At 35.9% G+C, this 27,830-nt stretch overlaps 1 long non-coding RNA gene across 2 annotated transcripts in view; it reads left to right on the top strand.

Moving 5' to 3' along the window:
• Window positions 1–27,830, top strand: part of LOC146400864 (uncharacterized) — a 214,537-nt gene that overhangs the window by 60,592 nt on the left and 126,115 nt on the right. Inside the window, exons 2-3 of one of the 2 annotated variants that reach the window (XR_014812664.1) lie at window positions 21,055–21,160; window positions 22,593–22,655. This is a non-coding gene — a long non-coding RNA (uncharacterized LOC146400864). The remainder of the gene's footprint in view (window positions 1–21,054; window positions 21,161–22,592; window positions 22,656–27,830) is intronic. The other variant, XR_014812663.1, reaches the window with a different exon arrangement.

Below are 27,830 nucleotides of genomic sequence, written 5' to 3'. Positions count from 1 at the left end.
ACTCAGCCATGAAAAAGAACAAAATAATGCCATTTGCAGCAACATGGATGGAACTAGAGACTCTCATCCTGAGTAAAGTAAGTCAGAAAGAGAAAGACAAATACAATATGATTATCACCTATATCTGGAATCTAATATATGGCACGAATGAACCTTTGCACAGAAAAGAAAATCATGGACTTGGAGAATAGATCTGTGGTTGCCAAGGGGGAGGGGGAGGGCATGGGATTGATTGGGAGCTTGGAGTTAATAGATGCAAAGTATTGTTTTTGGAATGGATTAGCAATGAGATCCTGCTGTGTAGCACCGAGAACTATGTCTAGTCACTTATGATGGAGCATGATAATGGGAGAAAAAAGAATGTATATATGTGTGTGTAACTGGGTCACCATGCTGTACAGTAGGAAAAAACATTGGGGAAATAACAATTAAAAAATAAAGATGAGGTACCTATATACAGTGGAATACTACTCATCCATAAAAAGAATGAAATCATGCCATTTGCAGCAACACGGATGCAACTAGAGGTTCTCATACTAAGTGAAGTAAGTTAGAAAGAGAAAGACAAATACTATACGATATCACTTAAATGTGGAATCTAAAATGTAGCACAAATAAACCTATCTACAGAACAGAAACAGACTCACAGATGTAGAGAACATACTTGTGATTGCCGATGGGGAGGGAGTGAGATGGACTGGGAGTTTGGGGTTAGTAGATGCAAAGTATTACATTTAGAATGGATGAGCAGGAGTTCTGTTGTGGTGCAGCAGAAACGAATCCAACCTGGAACCAAGAGGTGGCGGATTCAATCTCTGGCCTCACGCAGTGGGTTAAAGATACGGTGTTGCTGTAAGCTGTGGTGTAGGTTGCAGAGGCAGCTCAGATCCTGCATTGCTGTGGCTCTGGCAGAGACCAGCAAGTACAGCTCCGATTGACCCCCTAGCCTGGGAACCTCCATATGCCCCGGGTGCGGCCCTAAAGAGACAAAAAAGACAAAAAAAAAAAGAAAATAGAATGGATAAGCAATGAGATCCTACTGTATAGTGCAGGTAACTGTCCAATATCTTGGAATAGAGCATGATGAAAGATAATATGAGAAAATGAATGTATATATATGTATGACTGGGTCACTTTGCTGTACAGCAGAAATTAGCACAACATTGTAAATTAACTATACCAATTTTAAAAAAAGATATTTATTCTGTGGATCTTTGTTATTTTAGCCCTAACAAATTTGGAAATGAATTTTTTTCCCTAGCCAGGCTGACACCATGATTTTGGTATTGGGAGACCTTGTGGACTTCTGATATATATAATTGTGAGATAATAAATGAATATTTTAAATCACTGAATTTGTGGTAACCTATTATACAGCAATAGAAAACTAATAATTCAATACCCTAAATTATTCTTGAATGTGTCATTTAAATAATTTAGTATTATATTTTAAGATTTTAAAATATTGAAAATGTTCATAAAATGTATTACTTTAGGTGGAGTTTTAGCTGCTTTTATATTAATAGACCTTTTCAAAGTCAAAAATATGTTGACATTTTTCTCTTTGGTGAGAATAAAGGGAATATATCATGCAAGCTTTATTATCATAAACCGTTTTCTCAGACTTCCTTTTTTTTTAGGGCCGCACCAGTGGCATATGGAAGTTCTCAGGCTAGAGGTAGGTGGCTTCCAGCCTACACCACAGCCACAGCAATGTGGGATCCGAGCTGCATATGTGACCTACAGTACAGCTCATGGCAATGCTGTATCCTTAACCCACTGAGTGAGGCCAGGGACTGAAGCTGCCTCATGGATACTGGTCAGGTTTATTAACCGCTGAGCCACTATGAGAACTCCTTGTTCAAGCTTCTTATGGAGGGTGGTGCTGCTAACCCTGAATCCAGGTTGAATTGAAATGTTAGGATTTAAGGGAGAAAGAGTCAATGGCTACACTTGGTAGAGATTTGTACTACATGATTGCTGAACTAACATTTAACGCTCAATAATTCAACACATTTTAATTACTCTTACCATCTACTTATTACTTTTTAAAGATGAAACAGAAATTCACAAACACCGGTTAAGTTAAAAGCATGTAACTGATACCCTGGAGTGAACACTTTTCCCAGTGCTCATGGACCCCAGGAATAATTCAGTAAAGTCATACAAAGAGATGTGTCACTGACCATCTGTAGCTTTCTGAGAATTTCCTTCCGTAATGTGCACCACACCAAGTTAAAGATAAATTAGTAGTTTTAGAAATGAAAACCAATAATAAAGGCATACTTTTATTTCCAGCATAAATCACCACTGAAGAGAAGATAAATGAGGTCAAGGGCAGAGTTTGCAGCCCTGTGGGGATTATTTGAGTTTTTTTGTCACATTCTGTAATTTCCTTTGAATAATTTTGGAGTCTGAGTAAGCAAGTCATAGGCATATATTAAAATAGCATGTCTGTCTCATTTTTTTCCCCTAGAAAATGAGTTATTTTTTGACTTATCTTTGGGGATAACTAATTTTTCACTTCCTGACCATTGTTCACTTACTCATTAGGCTGGTAAATTTCACTTAAGTATTCCCATATGTTTATCCACTTTGTAGTTTATTATGCATAATTGCTCATTTCTCATTCTCTGTATTTTGGGTACTTTCCTGATCATGCAATTTTCTCACCAGACTTGAGGCAAGAGGAAAAAAGTGAGAGTGAAAAATACAACTGGCTATTGTGAGGAGTAATGACAATCCTAGAGGAGATTTGAGAAGATAGAACAGTACCACTGACTTACCTTTGTTCACTGATGTGTTATTGTCACATACCAATATTATACCAAAGGCACATGGCATTTGTTGCGCAAGTGAATGGGAATTCTGGATGACTTGTGGGCTTTTTTTCATTATTGAATGAGCTTGAATAGTTTCTCAAAGGTATATTGGCTTATATTGGCTCTTTAATTAGTTTTTTCTTCATATTCTTTGTCATTATACTGATTGGTATTTTTTATTATTAACCTGTAAAGCATTTTATGTAGAAAAAAATGCATACAACTATGCCATAAATGTTGCAGATATTTTTCTCAACTTGTTTATATAATTTTTCTTTAAATTATGAAACTTTTATTCATGCAAAAAATTTTTACTTGAAATTCCAGGAAGACTTTCTTTCTTTTTAAATGATTTTTTTTTATTATAGTTGGTTTACAGTGTTCTGTCAGTTTTCTACTGTACAGCAAAGTGACCCAGTCACACATACATGTATACATTCTTTTTCTCACATTATCCTCCATTATGCTCCATCGTAAGTGATAAATATAGCTCCTAATGCTATATAGCAGGATCTCATTGCTTATCGATTCCAAAGCAGAAAAAGCTTTCTTAATCAAAAATCTGTTCACTCGTATTTTCTTCATTTTTAATATATTATTTTCAAACAGTTAATCCATTCATCAATTTGGTGTTTATTTTGCTGTATGCTTTGACATTTTGACAAATTAGGATCTAAGTTGTTTTCTTTTGGTAACCTAGCTAATGTTCTTAGTCGGCAGGAGATGCTCTCTGGCTTTTTGAGTGGAAAAGGAACTTACTCAGTGGATATTGGGTAGGTCACAGACTTACCAAGCAGTTTGAGGAAACAATGTGGAACAGCCTTCCACACTGAAGGCTTTGCAGATAGCTTGGTCTGGTACCATGCTTCAAATGTGTTCTTGAGGACCTACTGCTACTTTTGTTGGGTACTGAAACCTACAGTTTACACAGTTGAAATCAATGGCTTTGGACATTGGATATTCCAGGCATGTGCACCCAACTTAACCTTGCTGCAAAAGCCACTGCAGCAAGGAGAATTCTTCATGTTCCCTGCTTCTTTGGTATACTGGTCCTCTATTTCAAAATCTGGTGCAAGTGTGTTATCTACCGAGTGAAGAACGCGGCTCATGCCCAACTCAAGGGAAACTGGAGAAGTACACACCTGCATTTTAAGTCACAATAGTAGAAGGCAGTTTTTTTTTTTTTCCTACCTCCAAAACTCATGAAGTCGAGAGACGCAGATGCTGAGATTGCATAGTTTTCTTTCTGGAAACTATAGATGAGCACATCATTATGTACAGTAACCATACTTGCAATAACATTTTGGGGTTTGTCAAGAATATTAGGTTGTGGAGAATGGGGTCATGGATACAAGTACATACCTGCCCCTGATGTAGAATTAAAAATATTATCTTTGTGGTGTTACTGTTGAGTTTGAATTCCATATTCTAGCTCTGTGATCTTAATTAACATCTCTCTTAGCCTCAGTTTATCTGTAAGCCAGAGATAACAATATCAATTATACTGCAATGATTATACTTGAAATGAGGGTGCAGTGCATTGCACAGTGCCCAGCACAGAATATGCACATCATAAATGTTATCATTATTGGTTACAGTCATCATGGGTTCAGTTTATTTCTACTGCAGCTAGGCTGTTGCCTCCGGTATCTGTTTTGGCTTCTTAAATTTCACTGAAAGATGCAGTTCTTATTGTGAGAAGCTGGTGCCAACTCTAACAAATATAAGATTCAAAAATCACCCCTCTCATCATGTTTCAGGGTTTGTGTAGCCTCTTTAAACAAATGAGGGGCCAATTTTGAGGGCTTAAGGTATATAGGAATATAAGAGAACATCCTGAGTTTGTGTGATGGTTATTTTCAATTATAAACATTTCAGACATATGCAAAATTAGAAAAAAACAGATCATAGACTCCCTCTGTATTTTCACTGAGATTTAGTAATTATGATTTTACTACAATTGCTTCATCCAAGTTAAATGAATGCATTGCATTTGGTTGGAATTTAGCTCAGAGAGCTTTAATAGATGCAGATTTAACTTTTTTTAGTAAAAGTTAAATCTGCATTTATTCAGAGGTAGAACTGGATGCTTCATATTATATCACAGCAGGAAGCATACAACATCTGGTTGTCCCACTTTTATGATACCAAGATAGATCATTGAGTTCAGGTGGTGACAGGCTGATGCCTCCGTTATAAAATTCCTCATGAACTCTTTCATCTAATGCTTTTATCCACTGATGTTCTTTTCCTGACTTAAGCATTACATTAATTACATTACACTTAGTAGTTATAAAATGATGATTTTTCTAATGCTATGATTTCTTTCACATTTAATAGTCAATTTTCTTATCATTTAAGGTTCTTTGGCTACTCTGATATATAGAAAAGCCAGGATAAAAGCAAAATAAATGCTCAATATTTTATTTAATAGTTGACATTAGGAGTTGTTATCCTGGTTACTTTCAGTGATATCCAGTGAGGGCTTTTGTTTTTTTTTTTTTAATTTTAGCAGGCTACAAAGAAGAATCTTTCTGCAGTTTGAAAATTTGTAAGCCACATAAAAACACTGAACAAATTCTTATACTTTTTTCATGGTTTTTGTTTTACTTCCCAGTCCTTTGTTTATTCATATACATTTATATATTCATATTCATATATATATATATATATATACTATGATTATTTTTTAACTGAGGTGTAATTAGCAATTTATTGGTTTTGGTTGTACAATATAATGATTATATATATATAGTATAGTGATCACCACAATAAATCTAGTTAAAATCCATTATCATACATAGTTGCAATTTTTTCCTTGTGATAAGAACTTTTTTTTTTTTTTTTGTCTTTTTGCCTTTTCTAGGGCTGCTCCCATGGCATATGGAGGGTCCCAGGCTAGGGGTTGAATCGGAGCCATAGCCTCCGGCCTACTCCAGAGCTACAGCAATGCCAGATCCAAGCCATGTCTGCGACCTACACCACAGCTCACGGCAATGACAGATCCTTAACCCACTGAGCAAGGCCAGGGATCAAACCTGCAACCTCATGGTTCCTAGTCGGATTTGTTAATCACTGAGCCATGACGGGAACTCCTGATAAGAACTTTTAAGATTTACTCTTTTGGCAACTTTCAAACATAAAATACAGCATTATTAACTATAGTCACCATGGCACACATTACATTCCCAGGACTTAATTTATTTTATAACTCATAGTTTGTGCATTTTCCCCACCCTCTGCACATAGACTCTCCCCTTCCCCTACCTATGGCAACCACCAATCTGTTCTCTGTATCTATGAGTGTTTTTTTATCCCACATATAAGTGAGATCATATGGTATTTTTTTCTCCCTGTCTGACTTATTTCACTTAGCAAAATATTCTCAAAGTCCATTCATGTTGTTGAAACTGGCAGGATTTTCTTCTTTTTAATGGCTGAATAATATTCCATTGCATAAATATACCACATTTTCTTTATCCATTCATTCATCTGAGGTCACTTAGGTTGTTTCTGTGTCTTGGCTAATATAATAATGATTCAGTGAACATGGGGGAGCAGACGTTTTTTCAAATTAGTGTTTTCATTTCCTTTGGATAAATACCTGGAAGTAAAATGGTTGGCTCACATACTAGTTCTATTTTTAATTTTTTGAGGAATCTCTATATTGTTTTCCTTGGTTTCATGGTGGCTGCATCAACTTATGTTCCTACCAGCAGTTGCATGAGGGTTCCTTTTTCTCCATATCTTTGCCAACACTTGTTATTTGTTGTTTTTTTGGTAATAGCCATTCTGACAGTTGCGAGGTTATCTCTCATTGTAGATTTGATTTGCTTTCCTTAATGTTTAGTGATGATGAGCATCTTTTCATGTACCTATTGGCCATTTGTATGTACTCTTTGGAAAAATGACTTGATCCTCTGAATATTTTAGAATCAGACTTTTTTCCTATTGAGTTATATAAGTTCATCTTATGTTTTGGATATTAACCCCTTATCAGATATATGATTTTGAAATATTTTCTCCCATTTTATAGATTGCCTTTTTATTTTGTTGGTAGTTTTCTTTGCTATGCAGAAGCTTTTTTCTTTTTAAAAAAAGTTTTATTGAAGTATAGTTGATTTACAATGTTGTGATAACTTTTTCTGTGCAAAAAAAAGTGATTCAATTACAGAAGCTTTTGTTTGATGCAGTCTTACTTGTTTATTTTTGTTTTTGTTGCCTTATACTAGGTAGTAATTATATGGTTTTAGGTCTCTCATATTTAAGTCTTTAATCCGTTTTGAGTTGATGTTTGTATATGTGGACCAGTTTCATTCTTTTGCATCTGCCTATCCAGTTTTCCCAACATCATTTATTGAAAAATTTTCCTTTCCCCATTGTATACTTTTGACTCTTTTGTTGTAAATTAGTTAACCATATATATGTGGGCCACATGTGTGTGAGCTTATTTCTGAACTCTCTATTCTGTTTCATTGATCCTTATGTCTGTTTTTATGCCAATACCATACTGTTTTGATCACTGTAGCTTGAAATATAGTTTGAAATTAGGAAATAAGGTGCCTCCAGCTGTGTCCTTCTTTCTCAAGAACTGATTTGGCTAATCAGGGTCTTTTGTGGTTCCATATAAATTTTGGGGTTGTGTGTTCTATTTTTTGGGGTAGTGGGGAGGGAGTAGCTTTCTCTCTTTCCTATGAATTTTTATATTGTCAATATGTTTAGTCATTAGCATTTAAACTTTTTTTTTTATGCTCTAACTGTTCTGTCTGGTTAATAGGAGGCTCTTCAGATTGGTTCCTGTGTTCTTTTGACATCCTGTTGGTCATAAACTACATTATGCATTAACTATACCAAAATCCAGTAGGAAGTTGTAATTTCTGAATATAGAGTAATTTTAAATAAATTATACAAAAGAATAAACATTATGTAGCTAAAAATAAATATATTCATAGTGAAAGACAATAGCTAATAAAATGTTATATATTTAGGGTAAATTGAGTTCCATACCACACACAGAACACATACTGGCACTGTATCTCAGTGAATATTGGTGACTAAAAAGCAATCCACAAGGTAAAATAAATGTGGAAAAAATCTACGTAGAACATGCAGGGGAGAAAATATCTTAGTAAACTTTGGTACAAATTAAAATAATAAAATTAAATACATTTACATGAATTGCAACACAGGTAACAAAATTTGTGAAAACAAATCATTGGATGAAATAACTGGTACAAAATATAAAGCAAAAAAAATTGAAGGAATTGCAATGCAATTCTCATGCATAAACTAAAGGCAAAATTTCCAAGATACTCAATTTCATTGAGTATTAGTATGCAGCCAAAGAGAAAAAAAATATTCTTTTTTTTTTTTTTTTTGTCTTTTTTTTTTTTTGTTGTTGTTGTTGTTGTTGCTATTTCTTGGGCCGCTCCCGCGGCATATGGAGGTTCCCAGGCTAGGGGTTGAATCGGAGCTGTAGCCACCGGCCTACGCCAGAGCCACAGCAACGCGGGATCCGAGCCGCGTCTGCAACCTACACCACAGCTCACGGCAACGCCGGATCGTTAACCCACTGAGCAAGGGCAGGGACCGAACCCTCAACCTCATGGTTCCTAGTCGGATTCGTTAACCACTGCGCCACAACGGGAACTCCATGAAAAAAAATATCCTAATGAAAATCTGTGTTCAATGAAGACGATACTAGATACCAAAGAGAGAGGATAAAGATTTTAATTATCTTCAAAGCCTAGAACACAATAATCTTAAAAACTATACATAATATCAGTTACAAAGCTTAATAATCTGCATTTATTTCATTGTACACTAAGTTATTACTACTTTAAACTGCTGTTTTATAAGTACTCTTATTGTATTCATTTGAAAAATCCATACCAATAAATTTGAACCTAGTTTTATAGTAGTATGTCATTACTTTTGAGAGATGGATTGTAGGAATAGTAAATAACAAACCTTAATATAGGGGAATAAACCAAAATCTAATTCTGGAGAGTTGGTTTGTTTGTGGCTTGCTATTTTTTGATGAAAACATAATACAAACCTCTGTTAAAGGATGTGAATTTCTTTCTTTGCTGTGATGTTTTGCATTGCTCTGCTACACTTCTAGTGGTAACATTATTACAACTGTTATTTTGGAATTAGTGGGTTAATAGTCTTAAATAACTATCCCAGACCTGTCTACTATGTATGGCCTTCCAACCATAATAGCAGTTTTTCTTATGCAGGTAGATTTGCAATTTTTGTTGTTGTTGAAAGAAAGATAGAATTTTTCTGTGTCTGTGTGTTGGAAGATAGAATTTTCTTCATAGTATCCACATGTACACGATGTTGGGGACAGTCATATATACCCTAGGAGCATACGAATTAGCTCTGTATCCAGCGAGTTCAAAAGTCAGTATTCCGCAAAACAGTATTTAAAACAATTTCTTTAAACTTATAATAAAGAAGTTTAAAAAAATATTACACAATCAGGGCACTGATAAGACTCAGCTTTAAACTATTTCTGATACCTTAGTGAATATTTACTCATTAATTTAACATAGGTAGTCTTGTTAGTAAGGATTCTCCAGAGAAACAGACCAATGGGGTGCCTTCATACAAAGATTTATTATGGGCAACTGGCTCACAGATTATGGAAGCTATGAAGTTCCATAATTTCCCATCGTTAAGCTAGAAATCCAGGGAAGTCAGTGGTGTAGTTGCAGCCCAAATCTGAAAGCTTGAGAAAAGAACCAGGAGGTGCTGATATTGAAAGTTAAAGTTCAAGGGCAGGGAGAGATAGATGTCACAGTTTTTATTCCAGAAAGCAAATTCTCCCTTTCTCTGCTTTTTTGTCTTATTCAGGCCCTCGATGGATTGAATGATGCCCATCCAACATTGGGCCTCTTTAATATGGATGTTGGTGCAGAGTTCTTTTAGGCTGTCTTCATTTCTTTTCAATCTTGTTTCTCTTTTCTTTTCCACATCAGTGATTTCCAAGAGTCTGTCTTCCACCTTGCTTATTTGTTCTTCTGCATCCTGTATTCTGCTGTTGGTTCTTTCTAGTGAATTTTTATTTCAGTTATTATATTTTTCATTTCTGCTTGCTTAATCTTTAAATCTATTTCTTGGATTAATGTTTCTTGTAATTTATCAATTTTGCCTCCAGCTTACTTCCAAGGTCTTGAATCATCTTTACTCTCATTAGTCTACAATCTTTTTGATGGATGTTAGTGATCTCCAGATCACTTAACATTTTTCTGGGGTCTTCTCTTGTTCCATAATCTGAATCATAATTCTCTGCCTTTTCATTTTGTTTGTATTTTTGGTGTGGTCTCCTTTTTGCAGACAATAGGTTGTAGCCTCTCTTGCTTCTGATGTCTACCTCCCTTGTGGCTGAAGTTGGTACAGGGGGCTTGCTGCTGGCTTTCTAATGGGAAGAACTGGTGCCTGTCCTCTGGTGGGTGGAGCTGATTCTTATCCCTCTTGTGGGTGGGGCTTTGTCTATGGGTGTTGTTAGAGGGGGCTGTGTGCCTGGGAGGTCTTTAGGCAACGTTTTTTTTGGCTGATGGGTGGGGCTGTGTTCCCACCAGGTTTGTTGTTTGGCCTGGGGCTTCTCAGCCCTGATGGGTGCAGTCAAACTTTTCCAAAATGGTCACCTCTAGAGAAGTTCATGCTGATGATTATTCCCAAGACCTTTGCCTCCAATGTCCTTTGCCTCCATTGTCCTTCCCCCACAACAAACCAGTCACCCCCTGTTTTCCCAGGAGATCCTCTAAGAACCATAGGCAGGTCTGATGAAGATGCCTATGGAATCTCTTCTTTGCACTGGGATTCAACGCACATGAAAGCCTGTGGGTGTCTTTCAAGAGTGGAGTCTCTTTTCCCCCCAGTCCTGTGGAGGTCCTGTGCACAAGGCCTGCTGGCCTTAAATGCCAAATGCTCCTGGGGCTCCTTCTTCCAATGCCAGATACCCAGGTGTGGGAACCTGACGTGGTGCTCAGAACTCTCACTCCTGTTGGTGAGCCTCTGTGATATAATTACTTTCCAGTCTGTGGGCTGCCCACCTGGCGGGTATGGGATTGCTTATATTGTGTAATTGCCCCTCCTACTGTCTCGATGTGGCCTCCTCTTTGTCTTCTGAAGTAGGATATCTTTTTTTTGATAGGTTCCAGTCTTTTGTTGAAGGTTGTTCAGCAGTTGGTTGTAATTTTGTTGCTTTTATGAGAGAAGGTGAGCTCCAATCCTTCTTCTCCACCATCTCAATCCTGTCTCCCCACCCAGTATTGGGGATAGCAATCTGCTTTACTTAGTCTACCATTTCAAATGCTGATTTATTTAGAGACACCTTCACACCCCAAATAATGTTTAACTAAATGTTTGGGTACTCCATGACCCAGTCAGGTTGACACATAAATTTAATCATCACAGTTAGGTTAGATAAGTTAAAGATAGTAATATATAATATGTTCTTGGAGTTCCCACTATGGTGCAATGGGATAGGCAGCATCTTGGGAGCCCTGGGATGCAAGTTAATTCCCTAACTCAGCACAGTGGGTTAAGGATTTGGCATTTCCACAGCTGTAGCTTAGGTTGCAACTGTGGCTCATATCGGATCCCTGGCCAGGGAACTCCATATGCCATGGAGCAGTCAAAAAAGAAAAAAAAAATTTTTTTCTTCATATGACATTTTCCATGTTCAGACTAATGCTGAGGATTTTTAAGCTCTTGTACATGTGGTAATAAATTCTGACACTGCAAAATATCCTAAACATTCAGGACTTTTTCACTGTATCTGTATTTTTGCAAACATAGTATTCTAGGGAAATCCAGTAATTCATCAACTTTGATGCAAGTTGACTATTCTCAAATTATCAGTTTATATAGTGGTAATTTTTATATATGTATCACAAATAGTGGATTAGAGCAAGTCATCAATATAATCTTCATTAAGCCTGCATTGCTTTGGTTTTCAACTTTCTTTTGCATTCCAGAAACACAGAATCTAAAAAGACATAACTTTTCCCCCTAAAGATTACATTGTTATGTTTATAAAGTCAAGTTACAAAGCAATTCAAAGTTTTATGGGAGTATATGTTCATATGAATTCCTCTGAGGGTTGGGGAACATCATGCAAAAATTGATGACTTCTCAGTGAAAAAACATAGAAGTAAATTCAGATTTTGCAAATAAAACCAAATAATAAAATTTCATTTTTAGTAATAAATTTCCAAAATAAGGCTGATGCCGTTTAGTTTAGTGGAGTGATGTTTGACATATCAGTATATAAGTCAGCTTTGGCCTTGAATTGATTATGAATATTTGTGTTTTTTAAAGTCAACATTTCTGAAAATCCGGATTCACAGATGTATACAAAAGCACACAGAATCAAAGCTCCTAAAATTTGCTTTGCTTGATTAGAGTGAGCTGCTATTGGAGCATGAAAACTGAATAAGGCACCTCATGTTGAGTTTGGGTTACTTCATTTCCTTAGTTCTCAAGGCAATGAGCCTGTCTTTGATAAAATTTGCACTACTAATGCCATGTCAGCAAGGAATGGATTACAAATGCCTATTTTATTAGTAAAGTCCCAAGAAGCTGAAGAAACCCTCAGAAAAGGTCTGCAGGATTTCCGACTCTGCCAGCTGAGAAATCGACAATGATTTGTCAGTCTCAACTTCACCCTGGGAAGTACTTCCTTTGTCATCTTGGTCAAAAATTGCTTATGATTTTTTAGGAGCAGGGCCTGAAAAATGTACCTTATTCACATGGCGAAACTTACTTGCCAAGTAAGCCAAGCAATGAATGAGTCTCTCTCTTTCAAATTGCTCTGAGTGTGCTTTTTTCTCTTTTTCTCTGAAGTTTAATCACATGTATTGACTTGTCCTCTGGAACTCCTATGCATGTCCATATAGCAGAAAAAAATTATAATCTTATTCCACTCTTTGACCAAATTTCTTAAAAAAGTGATTCAAAGATCTGTCTCTGATGAAGCTGACAACATTCACAGCAGCAGAAAAGACTTCTTTCATTGTTATTGGCTGAATCGGTGATACCAACACAAGCCAATCTGTACAGCAGTGCATTCCAATGTCATGGGTTACTTTTCGCTTCACCAAAGCAACAAAACTAAATGTATCTTCAAGCATCACAGGTGCTCCATTTTGCATAAAATACCAGAAGTTTCTTTCAGTTGATGTGTTTCTTGGCCAATAAATGATGTTAACAGCCCTTATTGTTTCTAAAAGGGGCTCACAAGGTAGGAATTCTTACAAGAGCTTATTTGCCCTTACAGATATAAATATTTTTATTGGTTAAGTGCCGAAGGAAAATGATTTTTTCCCCACCATGATTGGGTTCAAATCATTAGAAGAAATGTCAGTGATTTTGTATTGGATAATAAGATTTTACAGTGGTACACTTTTAATTCTTTTGTCCACGGATCAGCTCAGCAATTTGTGTGGCACATATGTCAACACAGTCTCTAATTACATTGTGCTGTTATTTCCTGTTAATGTGATCAGTAACTTTTAGGCTGCTCCAAGACAGGCTTTGGGTGATGGGGGAAAATGGATATTTGGGGAAAATGATATCCTTTTCAAATTGAGCCCTCTTTTCATGATGGAAATGTACTCTCTCCTATGTATTTTCAGGATTGAGGTCATGGAAGATCATTTCAGCTTCTTTAGCAAGAACCTTGGCACATGCGGCTACTGAAGTTTTATATTTCATCAAGTTATGTGCTGAAAATAAATCAAAGAATGTAAAAACTTCACCTTTCTTCCTTCCTTCTCCCATCCCTCCATCTTTCCCATCTTTTTCCTCTCTTCCTTCTTTCCTTTCTTCCTAGGAAGGAATTAGGCACAGTCATTACCATTATAATTGTAATAGTGGTAACTAATATTTTATGAGTTCTTACTCTGTGTTAGGGTTAACCCTTTTGATTAGGTACTATTATCATTACCATTTACAGATGAGGAAAATAAAGTACAGAGATGAAGCAACTTGTTGAAATCACAGTTAGTAAATGATCACTCCAGTAGTCCATCCAGGTACTCTGGCTCCTAAACTGAGCTGCTAACCTTTCTGCAAGATCATTATCATCTTGTAGTGTGTAGTAGAATCTTCAGCTACTGTGTTTGGAATAAACATTATTAGTAGTATAGTTTCACTTTAAAAGATTTTTTCTAACAATAATTTTAATATCTGGGGAGAATATATTTCCTTAATTTTTTTTTTGTGGGTATCTCCATGGACCACAGATTAAAAATTTAATGCCATAGAATTTTTCTTTCAGAATAGTCTTTATTGTTAATTGGCTAATGCTGAGGCACTGGAACTATGTACTGTTTTGAGATATAACTGTGGACTTCCAAATAGCATGGTTAATTACCAGTTTATTTCCACCCTTTGCAATAGATGTTTTGTAATATTGGTCACACCATTGCCTTTTTGACAGTCTGTGATTCTCGTCCAAATGTTTTCATTTATTTAGAAAAAGACAGTCCTCAAATTCTTAGGACGAACCAGACAACTCTCTTTTCTAGAATATGATAGTGTATGAGCCTGTTTGATAATTATGGATGCATACAGCTGTCTCTGCCTCTGTCTACTAAGAAACACTAATCTATCTTTATAAACCTTTTGAATTTTTATCATAACTCCCACAGTTGATTTGACACAATCTGGAATAAAACTCTATAAATGATTGATGTTCCCTGGAAATGTTTTTATTTTTATAGTGCTGACAACATGCATTCTTTCTAGGGTCATTTTACTAAATTAAATAAGTCCTCATAAATAAATTACTTCTACATTTAGAGAGACTTAAGCCTCTTCTGTCTAAATTTCTTAAGTTAGGCAATACCAAAGTTGATAATGATCCTTCTTGAGTTTCATTCGGCTTGGTGGAACTCTATTTTTTAAAACAATATTTTGACATTTTATCTATTGGGGTTCTTTCATTTAGCAATTACATTTTATAGTTTTTGCCATTAAGCTGGAAGAAATAAAATGTATAATACTCAAGTGTTGATTTTGCCACACTCATGCTCCTCCTGTGGTTTAGCCCATTTCAGTTGATGGCAACTGATTCTTTTCTTTCATAATCTACATCTAACTCATTAGCAAATCCTGCTGCCTCCTCGTTTTCAAACTATATCCAGAATTTGACCATTTCTGATGGTCTTCCCTACTACCACCTTAAACTAAGTCATCAACATATCTTGTTTGATTTAAGTTATTAACTTTTAAATGGTCTTCCTTCTACCTTTACCACCTGAGTCTGTTCTCCACCCAGCAATGTAATTATACTTTTATAAGATAAACAGTATCACATCATTTCTTTGCTCAAAACCCTACAATGGTTTCAGATACAATTTAGTATAAAATCCAACATTCTTGAATCACCCTGATACCAAAACCAGACAAAGACACCACTGAAAAAGAAAATTACAGGGGAATATCTTTGATGAATATAGATGGAAAAATTCTCAACGAAATATTAGCAAACCAAATCCAACAACACATAAAAAGGATTGTATACCGTAATCAACTTGGATTCATCCCAGAGTCACAAGGATGGTTCAGTATGCATTAAAATATCAGAAAAAGGACAAAACCCATATGATCATTTCAATAGATGCAGAAAAAGCATGTGATAAAATTCAAAATCTGTTCATTCTTACCACTCTTACCAAAGTGGAGATAGAGGGAACATAACAAATGCTATTTATAATAAACCAACAGCCAATATAATACTCAACAGTGAAAAGCTAAAAGCCTTTTTGGTACAATCTGGAACAAGACAAGGATGCCCACCCTCACTGCTTCTAATTCGACATAGTGCTAGAATTGCTAGCCACAGCAATCAAAAAAGAAAAATAAAAGGTATCCAGGTTGGAAAGGAAGAGGTAAAATTGTCATTAAATGCAGATGACATGATACTATATATAGAAAACCCTAGAGACTCTACACAAAACCTATTAGAATTGATAAACAAATTTAGTAAAGTAACAAGATACAGAATTCACATAGCGAATTCTGTTGCATTTCTTTACAGTAACAATAAAATATCAGAAAGGGAGATTAAGGAAAAAAAATCCTTTTTAAAACCACATCAACAGAAATACTTAGGAATAAACCTGACCAATGAAGTGAAAGACGTATGCTGACAACCGTAAAACATTGAAAAGGAAATTGAAGATGATTCGGAATAATGGAAAGATATCCTGTGTTCTTGGGCTGGAAGATTTAATATTGTTAAAATGACCATACAACTCAAAGCAATCTTCAGATTTAATGTGATCCCTATCAAATTACTCATAACATTTTTTTAACAGAACTAGAGCAGATAATCCTAAAATTTATATGGAATCACAAAAGACCCCAAATTGCCAAAACAATCCTAAGGAAAAAGTACAAAGGTGGAGGCCTAACCCTCCAGACTTCAGACAATACTACAAAGCTCCAGTAACCAAAACAGCATAATATTGGCCTAAAAACAGACCTATGGATCAATGGAACAGAATAGAGAGCCCAGAAATAAACCCATACACCTGTGGTCAATTAATCTTCAATGAAGGAGGCAAGAATATACAGTGGATAAAAGACAGTCTCTTCAGCAAGTGGTTTTGGGGAAGCTGGACAGCCAGATGTAAATCAATGTAGTTAGAACACTCCTTCACACATACAAAAACATAGACTCAAAATGGCTTGAAGACTTAAATGTAAGACCTGACAGTACAAAACTCCTAGAAGAGAACGTTGGCAAAACATTCTTTGACATAAATCATTTTCTCAGGCCAGTCTCCCAAAGCAATAGAAGTAAAAAGCAAAAACAAATTGGACCTAATGAAACTTATAAGGCTCTGCACAACCAATGAAGCCATAAACAAGGCAAAAAACAACCTATGGACTGGGAGAAAATATTTGTAAATGATGAGACTAACAAGAGCTTAATTTCCAAAATGTGCAAACAATTCAACAACAAAAAAACCCCCAAACTGTATAATCAAAAAAAGGGCAGAAAACCTAAATAGACATTTCTTAAAAGAAGACATACAGATGGCCATCAGGTGCATGAAAAGATGCTGAGCTTCGCTAATTATTAGAGAAATGCAGATCAAAACTACATTGAGGTATCACCTCACACTGGGCAGAATGGCCATCATTAAAAAGTTTGTAAATATAAATATAGATTATTTTTAATAACCTAATATTTTATGCATATTACCTTAAAATATATTGTTAAATTTTCATTTATTATGTTACTATTTTAGCTATAGTAACTGAAAATTTTCAAATTAATTTCATGATTAAGTCACCAACTCTTTGTAACATGAATTCTTTATTTTCTAATTTTTTATTTTAACTTATCCCTTAATGACTAGAATTACATCTTGAGTAATTTTTTTGTTTTGTTTTGTTTCTTTAGGGCCACACCCCTGGCATATGAAACTTCCTAGGCCAGGGGTTGAATTGGAGCTATAGCTACCAGCCTACACCACAGCCACAGCAACACAGGATCCAGGCCACGTCTGCGACCTACACTACGGTTCATGACTATTCTGGATCCTTAACCCATGGAGCAAGACCAGAGGTCGAATCTGTGTCCTCATGATACTAGTCAGGTTTGTTACCACTGAGTCATGACAGCAACTCCCACATCTTGAGTAATTCATTTAAGAAGAATATATATCTGGTCTTTTTATAAAGGTAAAAGGAATTTTTTTCTATTGACTCCACACAATTGATACCTCACTGAGTGTATCTTTGCAGCTTTAAAGATAATAGCTTTATTGCCTTCTAAAGCGTTATCAAAGGAGACAAATCTAGGGTGAGATTAATTTTGTTGCCTTTTCTGTCTGGCTGTCTCGTGTGTGTTTGTGTGTGTGTGTGTGTGTATGTGTGTGTGTGTGTGTGTGTGTGAGAGAGACAGAGACAGAGAAAGATTTTTTTTTAAATTTTTGTAAACTTTTATAAAAATTATTTTGGGAGAATTTGCCTAGTAGTAAGTCACTTTCTCTCATCAGTTTAGGATGGTAAATGGAGAACATTTCTAACTTGGCCTCTTTTACTTCTTAGGAAAGTTCTATTGTTGTTTACCTATAGTAACTTTAGTCATTCTACTTCATTAATTGCTCGGGTCTTCTTTAGGACTCAGTATTACTTCACAGTTTGGTACCTGCTCTCTTTTTATGTCTCTCATCTCTCTCAGGTAATTTTTTCCCTTCACTTTTGTCTTCTCTGTCCTAGGAGAACCAAGATTTACATCCACATTATGTTTGACTGTTAATGTATATAGTTTCTAGTCTTTGGTCTCTCTCATGAAGATTTTAATTATGGAATGCATTTTTATTTCCTTGCAGAAATTTTTTATGCCACCTAACAACTTTTTCATTTCTATTTCCATTTCTTTATCTGAGCCGGTACTCTCTTCTTCTTATCTTAATTTTCCATGTAAGTACTTCCTATTATTTTGGAAGGCATTCTATCCTTTCCCTTAACTAAATATCAAGCAGTTATTTTCTAAAAAAACTATTTTCTGGGTTTTATAACAAGTAATTCAAAAGTAATCTTCTGAATCTTTTGGTCTGAACACTTACCTAATTTTTAATCCATGGTAGATTGTTTTCTGTACGCTCATTGTTTTTGTTTGTTTGTTTGTTTTAATAGATTCTACCCCAATTAAAGTTATTATAGAATGATGGCTGTATTTCTCTATGCTGAATACTATGTCCTTGTTGCTTATCTATTTTATGCACAGTAGTTTGTACCTCTTAATCCCATACCACTATCTTGGCCCTTCTACTTCCCTCTCCCTACTGATAAACAGTAATTTATTCTCTATATCTTTCAGTCTATTTTTGTTTTGTTACATACATTCATTTGATTTTACTCTTTATGCCATCTTACTTCAGAGCATGTGTTTGATACTGTATAAGAAATATGTATTAGGTTTTTGTCCTTTATGACACAGAGCTCCTAAAACCCTTTGAATTTTCTAAAAGATGAGAGCAATATATGTCTTTTGTTGTGTTAATGAGGTGACTTTTGGGAATACTTTGAAGGATGGAGATTGGCTGATAGTGGAGCAAACCAGGTAATTAGAGGGAATTTGAGTCCCACCTCATAACCTCTGGGAGGGAGAGGAGAGGGGCTAGAGGTTGAATCAATCACCAGTGGACAATAATTTAATCAAGTCATATCTGTGTATTGAGGCCTCCATAAAAACCGAAAAGGACAATTTCAGTGAGCTTCCCAGATGGTAAACACACAGAGGATATGGGGAGAGTGGTGCATTGGAGGGGAGTTTGGAAGCTGAGTGCTCTATACATCTCTTCAATCTGACTTCCCTAGTTATGTCCTTCTATGATAAACAGATTAGCTAGTAAACAAAATGTTTCTTTGAGCTCTGTCAGCCACTCTACAAATCAGTTGAACTTGCAGGAACCTCTGACTTATAGCCAGTTTGTCAGAAGTTTAGGTAACAACCTGCATATATGACTGGTGTCCGAGGTCCAAGGAAGAGGTCATTGGAACCTACAATCTAGAGCTTGTTAGCCAGATAAAGTGATAATCTGGATTTGGGCTTGATGTCTGAAGAGGGGAGAGTCTTGTAGGACTAAACCCTCAACCTGTGGGATCTGATGGTATCTCTAGGCAGATAGTGTCAGAATTGAGTTAAATGGTCAGACATCCAACTGGTGTCAGAGTATGGCTTTCTTGCTGGCCTAGTGGGACAGTCTCTGCCTCCACACATTAGAATTGGTGACCAGAACCTTTTAAAGCAAACCTGACTTTGCATTCTTTATCCACCCATCCACCCAGCCAGCCAGCTCCCCCCCCCCTCCCAGAATATAGTGGCTGGCTGCTTATTAGCTAACAGCTTTAGTAAGGACCAACTTTGGTCTGACATCCTGCACCTCTCTTGGATGTACTCATCCTGCCTGAAATGGGAGTCTCAGTTAACTTGATGGTTAACCACTCCCTCTTTCGTGAAACTTGACTCTTCTGATTTCCATGACACTGCACTCTCCTGGTACACCACTAACCAGTAGAACTTTTTTTTTTTTTTTTTTTTTCATGTTTCTTTCCTTAAACATTGGTGGATGTTGGGGTTTGAGGAGTGATAATCATGTTTTTTTCCAATGTGTCTTCTGAACCAGTGGAGAAGTAGACACAGGATGCAGATGGAGATCAACATACCAGATTTATTACAATAAGGCTGAATTGGAGAATGCATCCTGAGACCACAATTGGATGACTTAGTCTCTTTTGACTGAATTGGATAGACTTTTTGACTCAGTTGTAGGCAGTGAATCAGGAAGACCTTAAGCATCCCCTCTCAGGGTAGGGCCTGCCTCTGTAGCTCCTTGCAGTAGAAGTAAGAATGTGCACCCATGCAGTAGGCCAATGAGTCTGAAGGTGAAGGAAGATTGGTCCCTGGGCCACACTTGTGCAGACACACTTTTCTGTTCTAATGATCTAATAAATCACTCCTTTCCTTGAAGACCTCTCTGAAAGAAATACGTATATTTTTTACTTTATATGCTGTCCAGACTGATATGAAGATAACCTCCTGATATCTGATTAATTCCCCTCCTTGTTCCAAAAAGAATAAGTCATCAATTCTTTATAAGCTATTAATGATTGTAACTGCCCAATGCTAACTCCTCACGTTTGAACCTAAGGCTTGATGATTGTTCCTTTGGTTCTTTCATTCCTATGCAATTCTCATTCTAGATTTTAACCAAAACCAACCAAACACCCCAAATTCTCATTGTGTAGGATTTTTTTAGGCTTTGAAAACAGATACCTTATAATAATATTTCTTAAACTTAGGAAGCATGCATTCTCTAAAGTTTCACATGTACTTACAGATGTAATAATGATGATATTTTCTTGTTAAATAATGCATGCTTTCCTAGTGACCTTTGTGCTAGGATTTCTAGTAGGAATAGAATCTCATCAGGCCTCATAATATTGGCATTGTTAGGGTCTTTTAGTATATGTAAGTCTGAAGCTTAGTTTAGGAGAAATATCCTGAAATCTGGAAGTATTTGTGATTCAGGGTAGAGAATCTGCTAAAACATCCAAGGTATTTTTTTTTTAGTATTCTCATGAGTCTCAGCTGAGTGGGGGAAAGCGTTCTGAATGGCCCCTTCCTCTAAGACTGAGAAATTGCATTAAGTTTTAACCTATTTGCTAATTTATTTTTTAATTTTTTTTAAAGAAACCTTACACCTGATTGCATCCACATATGCATTGGACTTGAGCTACTTCCTCAATGTTGGAAATGCCCTTCCAAGTGTGAGATGCTTCTCTTGACCTGCACCAAGGTAGAGACCAGCTTCGACTTGGGCAAAAAGTGAGGGGTGCTGAACACTCTACAAGCACTGCAGGCTGGAAGGCAGGAAATTACTGAGTGAATGAATCAACATTTAATGAGCTCCTTCTGTGTACAGAGAATGATTCAAGCACTGAGGGGAATAAAGCATATGCTATTAGTTCATGTTTTCTTGTCATATGCCTATTTTCTGATTGAAAATTTAGCATAAAAAGGGAAAATTCTTGTGGGTCACTCTGTAAGTCTGTTGGGTAATATTCTTGGATGTGAGTTAATATTCTAATTCCTGAAACATATAAGTCAGCTACTCATTATTTGCAACAGCACTCAACTTCTTGAGTACTTACAGTATCCCCCTTCTAGATTTATGGGTGCTTTCTAGATGAGCCATAAGAGCAGATAACCCATGTGTGTGCTTCTTTTAGTCTCTTTTTTTTCCTTCTAACATTTTGATAACTTTATTTTTCTTTAATGATTTTTATTTTTTTCCATTGTAGCTGGTTTACAATGTTCTCTTAATTTTCTACTGTACAGCAAGGTGACCCAGTTCTTTTAGTCTCTTGATTGGAGAAATATCTACAATAATTAGGACTGAATTTAACTTTCCAGTGCCTGACCTAAATCCAAAATCTGCATTTCATTTGGTTGCTAAATGCTGTACTGGTTGTACAGCTCCTCTTTCCCATTCTTTCCCCAAGAAATCCATTAGAACATTGACAAATGCTGAGCCATTTGCTTGTTTCTTCTTTCATTCATTCAAATGTATTTATTGAGTATCTCTTCTGTCTGAGCTCTAGGATTACAAAGATGAGTAAGTAATACAGGGTTCCTGACTTTGAGACATGAAACATCTAGTGAGGAAAACAGACAAGGAAACCAGCAATGACAGAATGATTTGATGGTGCTAGTTAACAGAAGTATGTACAAAGGTGAAGGAGTCAGCTGCCTTGGGATGAGAAGGGGAAAGTGGGACATTTTGGTTTTGTCTTAGATCACCTCTGGGGAGTTTACGGGGAACCTAGAGAGAAAAATACGTGCTCAGAAATCATAGTTATTTAGCCTCTCAGAGTCCTGTTTCTTTGGAGGTAAACAACAAATGTTTAATGTAGAAATTGATAAACATTGAGTGGCAGGTTTTTTTTCCCCAGTGGAACGAGGTTCCTGGAGCAAAAGAAAGAATTGTTCTTATCTAGAGAAACATCACAAAATCAAGTAGGCTAAAGACAGTTTCATATTCAGTTTCCATATTCATGAATTTGGATTCTTGTTTTCTGTGTTAAGTTTGTTTATGAAGTTCTAATTTAAAATTACTTCAAGACACAAATATTCCTCTGGTTGTGCATATATTATTGAACTGGGACAGCATGACTAGCATAATCTTGGTTTGACCATATCTTTATTTGATTTTTTTCTCCTTCTTCCAGAATTATACACTGATTGTGAGCAGCCAGACCAAAACCTCTGATGTGGCCAAGAACAAGGACTGGGTGAGCCAAGAGTGAAGGAACCAGAGATGTTAGATGACTCTGTGGTCCAGCCAGCAGCATGTTGGCCTCATTGCCATGAGTGATTGCTGAATTCTTTAGAATAGGGGGAACTCGGGTAAATGAGTCTTCATTTACTCAACTGACCACAGTGGAGGTTTATGTGGCCTGTAGCTCCCACCCTATCTTGGATAGAATGAGCAACCCAAGAACAGACGATACTAGAACTTAGTGTTGTTTTGGCTTTCTTTGTAAAGTGCATTTGTTATTGTTGTTTAACTTTGTTTTTAAATATCTTTTCCATTTCTGAGATTTCTGTAAGTGTGGAGGCCTTTGGATGCTGTGAGGGAGAAAGAATGGAGAGCTTAGTTTTTAATGCTGGTTATCATAAAGTATGTTACAGTTAATGTTTTGGGTGGTGAGTAAAGTAGATCAGCTAACACACATGTGAACATCTTTTCTGGTCAAAATGTGTTAGCTGAGATAGGAACGTAATATGTCAGAATATTCACAAGTAGTTTTTACCCTGGAAGTGGTGCTGGTGCATTGCATTGGTAATATCAAAGACAACATTTCTATGTAAGAATTTCCCAGTCCTTCCATCCTCTGTATCTCTAGCACATTATTGTTTACCCTGCATGATTATAATGATATTCCGTATTCCCCTTTGTTTCCATAAGCCACAGGTAAAAATTGCTTTCAGTAATCCATGGTACCTTTCATTTAGTAAATGGTACATTCTGGCCATTTTTCCTCTTCTCTCAATTAAGCCATCATTTTTACCCCCTAAGAAAAACTAAAAGAATGAGAAATGGAAATCAAGGCACTAAAGCACTTTACAAGAGCTGCAGTGTGAATATATACTTCTTAGGAAGCAGGATCAGATGACATACTGCTGGAAGAACATTTATAATTCAATTCCTATAACAACCCTAATCCCCTATAATTCCATTTTTAGATGAGGCAACTGAAGCCCAGAGATTTTAGGGAACTTGCCCAAGATGCAGTAGAGTTGCTGGAGCTTGAATTTAGGCACTGAGGGCTCTCTCAACTATTAAGCTACAAATAACTCAATTTTAGTGAGGAAAAAAAAAAAAAACACTTTTCTTGATTGATTTTAATTGGTAAAAGATAATTACCTTATAAAATGTATTTTTATTTTAATTCTCATTTTATAAAGAGGACTGATTTAAGTGTGCTGATCGTTACTGTACTTAGTTTCAAAGATATAAAATCAGGTGGCTGTACTCTGGCAAACTAAGCAGCTGTACTGAGACTCACATGACTAACACTTGGCTGGACCTCACATCTGGTTTTGGGCCACAGTAAGCACACCCGCATGGCTGAACTCAGAGATTCAAAACATTCAGTCTTTGCATATTAGCAGACTTCTGTTTTATTCACACAAATGTGAATTTTGCCTAAAGTGCAAGGCAACTATGCATGAAGCTTTTCAGAGGGACATTGTATTTTGGGGGATTATTTCATCTTCAGATTATTTAAATTGGACTCAGAACAAGTGAAAACTTTCATATTCTATGCAAATTAAAAATTATGCAAAACAACACAATAAGGATAGCTATCTCAACTCCCATAAAAATGGAATATGGAACGGTAAATAGTACATGCTATGCTGTGATTGGATGCTTAGGTTCAAAGACCATCTCACAATTATTAGCTATGTGATATTAAAGTCATTTAACTGCTCTGTAATTTAATTTTTTCATATATAAAATGAGGCTAGGAGTTCCTGCTGTGGCACAACGGGGTCATTGGCATCCTGGGAGCGCTGGGATGCAGGTTCCATCCCTGGCCCAGCACAGTGGGTTAAGGATCCAGTGTTGCTGCAGCTGCAGCTTAGGTTTTGACTATGGCTCGACTCACATCTGATCCCTAGCCTGAGAACTCCATATGCCACACTCCAGTGGGGTGTCCAAAAATGAGAAAAAAAATAAATAAAGTGAGGCTAATAGTGGCACCAATATCATACAGTTATTGTAAGGATTAAATCAGGTAATATATAAAAAGCATGTAGAGTGTCTGACACAGAGTAACCCCTCAGTGCTGGGAATTATTGCGTTCTTGAGACTGTATTATGTATTGTGGATTGCTGTTTGTTTTAATTGGACCATAAGTGACTTCAACCAATAAGAACTTATTAATGAGCCTTCTGTTTATACCAGCTATCAATTCCCAACCATTTAAACTGAAATGATGGAGGGTGTTGCATAGATTTGTTTATAGTGCAATTTACCATGGTGGGTGGCTTATAATACAATTAAAAAATATAAAAGTCTATGGCTGTCTATGAAAGTCTATGGACAAGGCCAAAAAAATTGAATCGGTAAATGTGTGATGGGAAACTAAGATAACTTGGGGAAAATGTAATTTGTCTTACATCAGACTTTTGTCCAGGGCCAGGCTAGTTATAGAGTCACCTCCGGCTTTAATGATTTTAGTCTATGTTCCACTGGACAGGCAGGCATTTTGAACTCAAAATGATTTTGGTTTAGATGATGATAATTTATAAGACTTAACAATCTTCTCTGAACTATCTCTCAAAAATATACTTCCAGTAGTTCTGGTGCTGATAAGATATCAACAATCTATGAGAAATCTAATAATTTGTTTGTCTCTTAAATCCCTTAACTAAAAATAGATCAGAGATAACTGTGCTAAAAAACATGGCAATGTTCCCTATTTTGTGCATTGGCAATCAGTCCACTTTAAAAGTTTAGACTCATTTAAAAAATGTTGCATATTTTATCTGCTATTCACTAGCATTTATGTTACTATATAAATTTAAAAATGGATAAAAAAAACAAAAACCACTCGTATGCCACAAGCATATTCTGAGAAAGCTGGTCAATTTTCCCAAAAACTCGGACTACTAATTGAAAGTATTAAAAATAATAAACTTTTACAGAATTCTTGCTTTATTATACTTCTGTGACTTTTTACTGGAATGCTTGCCATATGTAACATACTAGAATCTTTGGGTCTTAGTATACTGGTTTTTACCTTCTATTAGGAAGCTACCTCAACACGCAGGTTGGTATAACTCTTGTTTACTTGAATGTCCCAGAATTAATTTTATGTACGCTGTGAATTTATAGCTCCTGGACAGATTGTAGGAAAACATCATAATGCAAAAGTAAAGTGATTTCTGTGTCAGAATTAAGCCCTTAATGGAGATTGGGGTGGTGGTTTCCAGACCTGGAATGTTTACCCCATGTCTTTCTAGAATGGGCTTAAAGACTTCTTTTCTAGGCCTCACTATTATTGTGTCCCTTTACATTTTAACTCTTGTCATTTTACGGGTAAGGGGCATGCGTATGCTAATTTGAAGAGAGAAGCCAAGAAATTCACACCATCTAAACTAATGCTCCATAAACATTATTCTTGAAAGGAGATGTGAGGACTAAATTGTACCAAATGGAATTTATAATGGCGAAAGCATCCTGCTGACCCAATTGTTCTTTAGTAGACAGAACAGAAAAATGAAGACTTTTTCTTCTGTGCCAGACTATTTAATTGCATACATAAAGCTTGTATGAAAGCTAGATAGCCTTAGTCTGAATAGACTCATTACTAAAAGCGGTAGAAGCCTTAAGTATGTGATTGACTGAATGGAGAAACTTGTTCAGGACTGTTTCCTTTCTCAGGAAGCTAGCAGGAGTATTATCTAGGCTTCTTTGGTAAATTTGTATGCACTTGAAGAGGAAAAGTGTCCCTTTGCAGTCATTATAGTATTGCAGTGCTTCTTATCCTGTAGAATTATACATTATCGCTTTGTGTGCACACTACCAAAATGAGGCGACTAGGATGATCCTCCAGTGAAAAAACAAGGAAAGAGAGGGAAAAAAAAAAAAAAATCTAACAGTTGTTTACCTTCTTTGTGTCCTCAGTTATTTCAGTATATCTGCTATTTCAACATATTCCCCTGCATTCATCACAAATAGCTGATGTATAGGCATTATTGAAGCTTTTTCTTTTTAGTCCAGAAAATATTTGTATGGGCTCTACATTATTATCCTTTGCACTAGAGGCTACTACTAATCAAATTTTACAAACGAAGGCATGGAGGCTAAGAAAGATTGAGTAAATTGATGGAAATCCAATAACTAGCTTTCGATTCTGAGAGACTGAATATATCAGTGGACAGTCGTCACCATATATAAAACTGAACTCTAATCTAAAACCTGTAGCAACTAGCCCAGGCAGTCAAACCACTATCTGTAGTAATGCAGACTCACAGAGATTGGTTCTCATATTTTGTGCTAAAAACTTTATAGTTTTCGGTTTTTTATTTATGTCTATGATACATTTGAGTTAATTTTGTGTGTGGTATTAGGAAGTGTTCCAACTTTTTATTTTATATGTGTATATCCAGTTTTTCTAGCAGGATTTAATTTGAAAAAACTATTTTCAACTTATTGAATATCAATTGACTGCAAAAATGCGCTCTTGTTTCTAGACTATTTCATTGTATTGAATCTGTATATCAATTTGATGTGTGTTGAAATTGTTCCGATACTGGCTTCTGATCCGTGAACATGAAATGTCTATGTTTGTATTAATTTCCATAAGCAATATTTAGTAGTTTTTAGAGTGAAAGTTTTATACTTGTTAAATCTTGTTAAATTTATTTCAAAGAGGTTCATTCTTTTGATACTATTATAAGTGGAATTATTTTCCTAATTTCACTTTAGGATTCTTTATTGCTAGATATAGAAATTCAGTCAATATTTGTGTATTGATATTTTACCTTGCAAGCATGATGAACTTGTTAATTAGTTCTAATTATGTTTTGGTGGATTCCTTAAGATTTTTCATATAAATAATCATGTCATTAGTAAATAAAGATAGCTTTACTTCTTCATTACAAATATGGATGCTTTTTATCTCATTTCCTTGCCTAATTGCCCTGGCTAGAACCTCCAGTAGAATACTGAATAGAAGTAATAAGAGTAGACTTCCTTGCTTTGTTCCTAAATGTAGGGTGAAACATTGTCTTTCATCATTAAGTGTGATGTTAACTCTATATTTTTCATGAATATCCTTTATCGGATTGAGAAAAGTTCCTTCTTTTCCTAGTTGATTTTTTTTTTTTTTAATATCATGGAGGACTTGATTTTGGCAAATGTTTTTTCTGCGTCTATGGAGATAATCTTGTAA

The sequence above is a fragment of the Sus scrofa genome, chromosome 8 (assembly GCF_054392235.1).
Source record: "Sus scrofa isolate SSC_HxYL_T2T_F1_AM1 chromosome 8, Sscrofa_HxYL_maternal_Yorkshire_Landrace_v2.0, whole genome shotgun sequence".
In the NCBI taxonomy this organism is placed as follows: Eukaryota; Metazoa; Chordata; class Mammalia; order Artiodactyla; family Suidae; genus Sus; species Sus scrofa.
The sequence above is the reverse complement of the archived record's forward strand: the minus strand, read 5'-3'. Positions and strand labels throughout refer to the sequence as shown.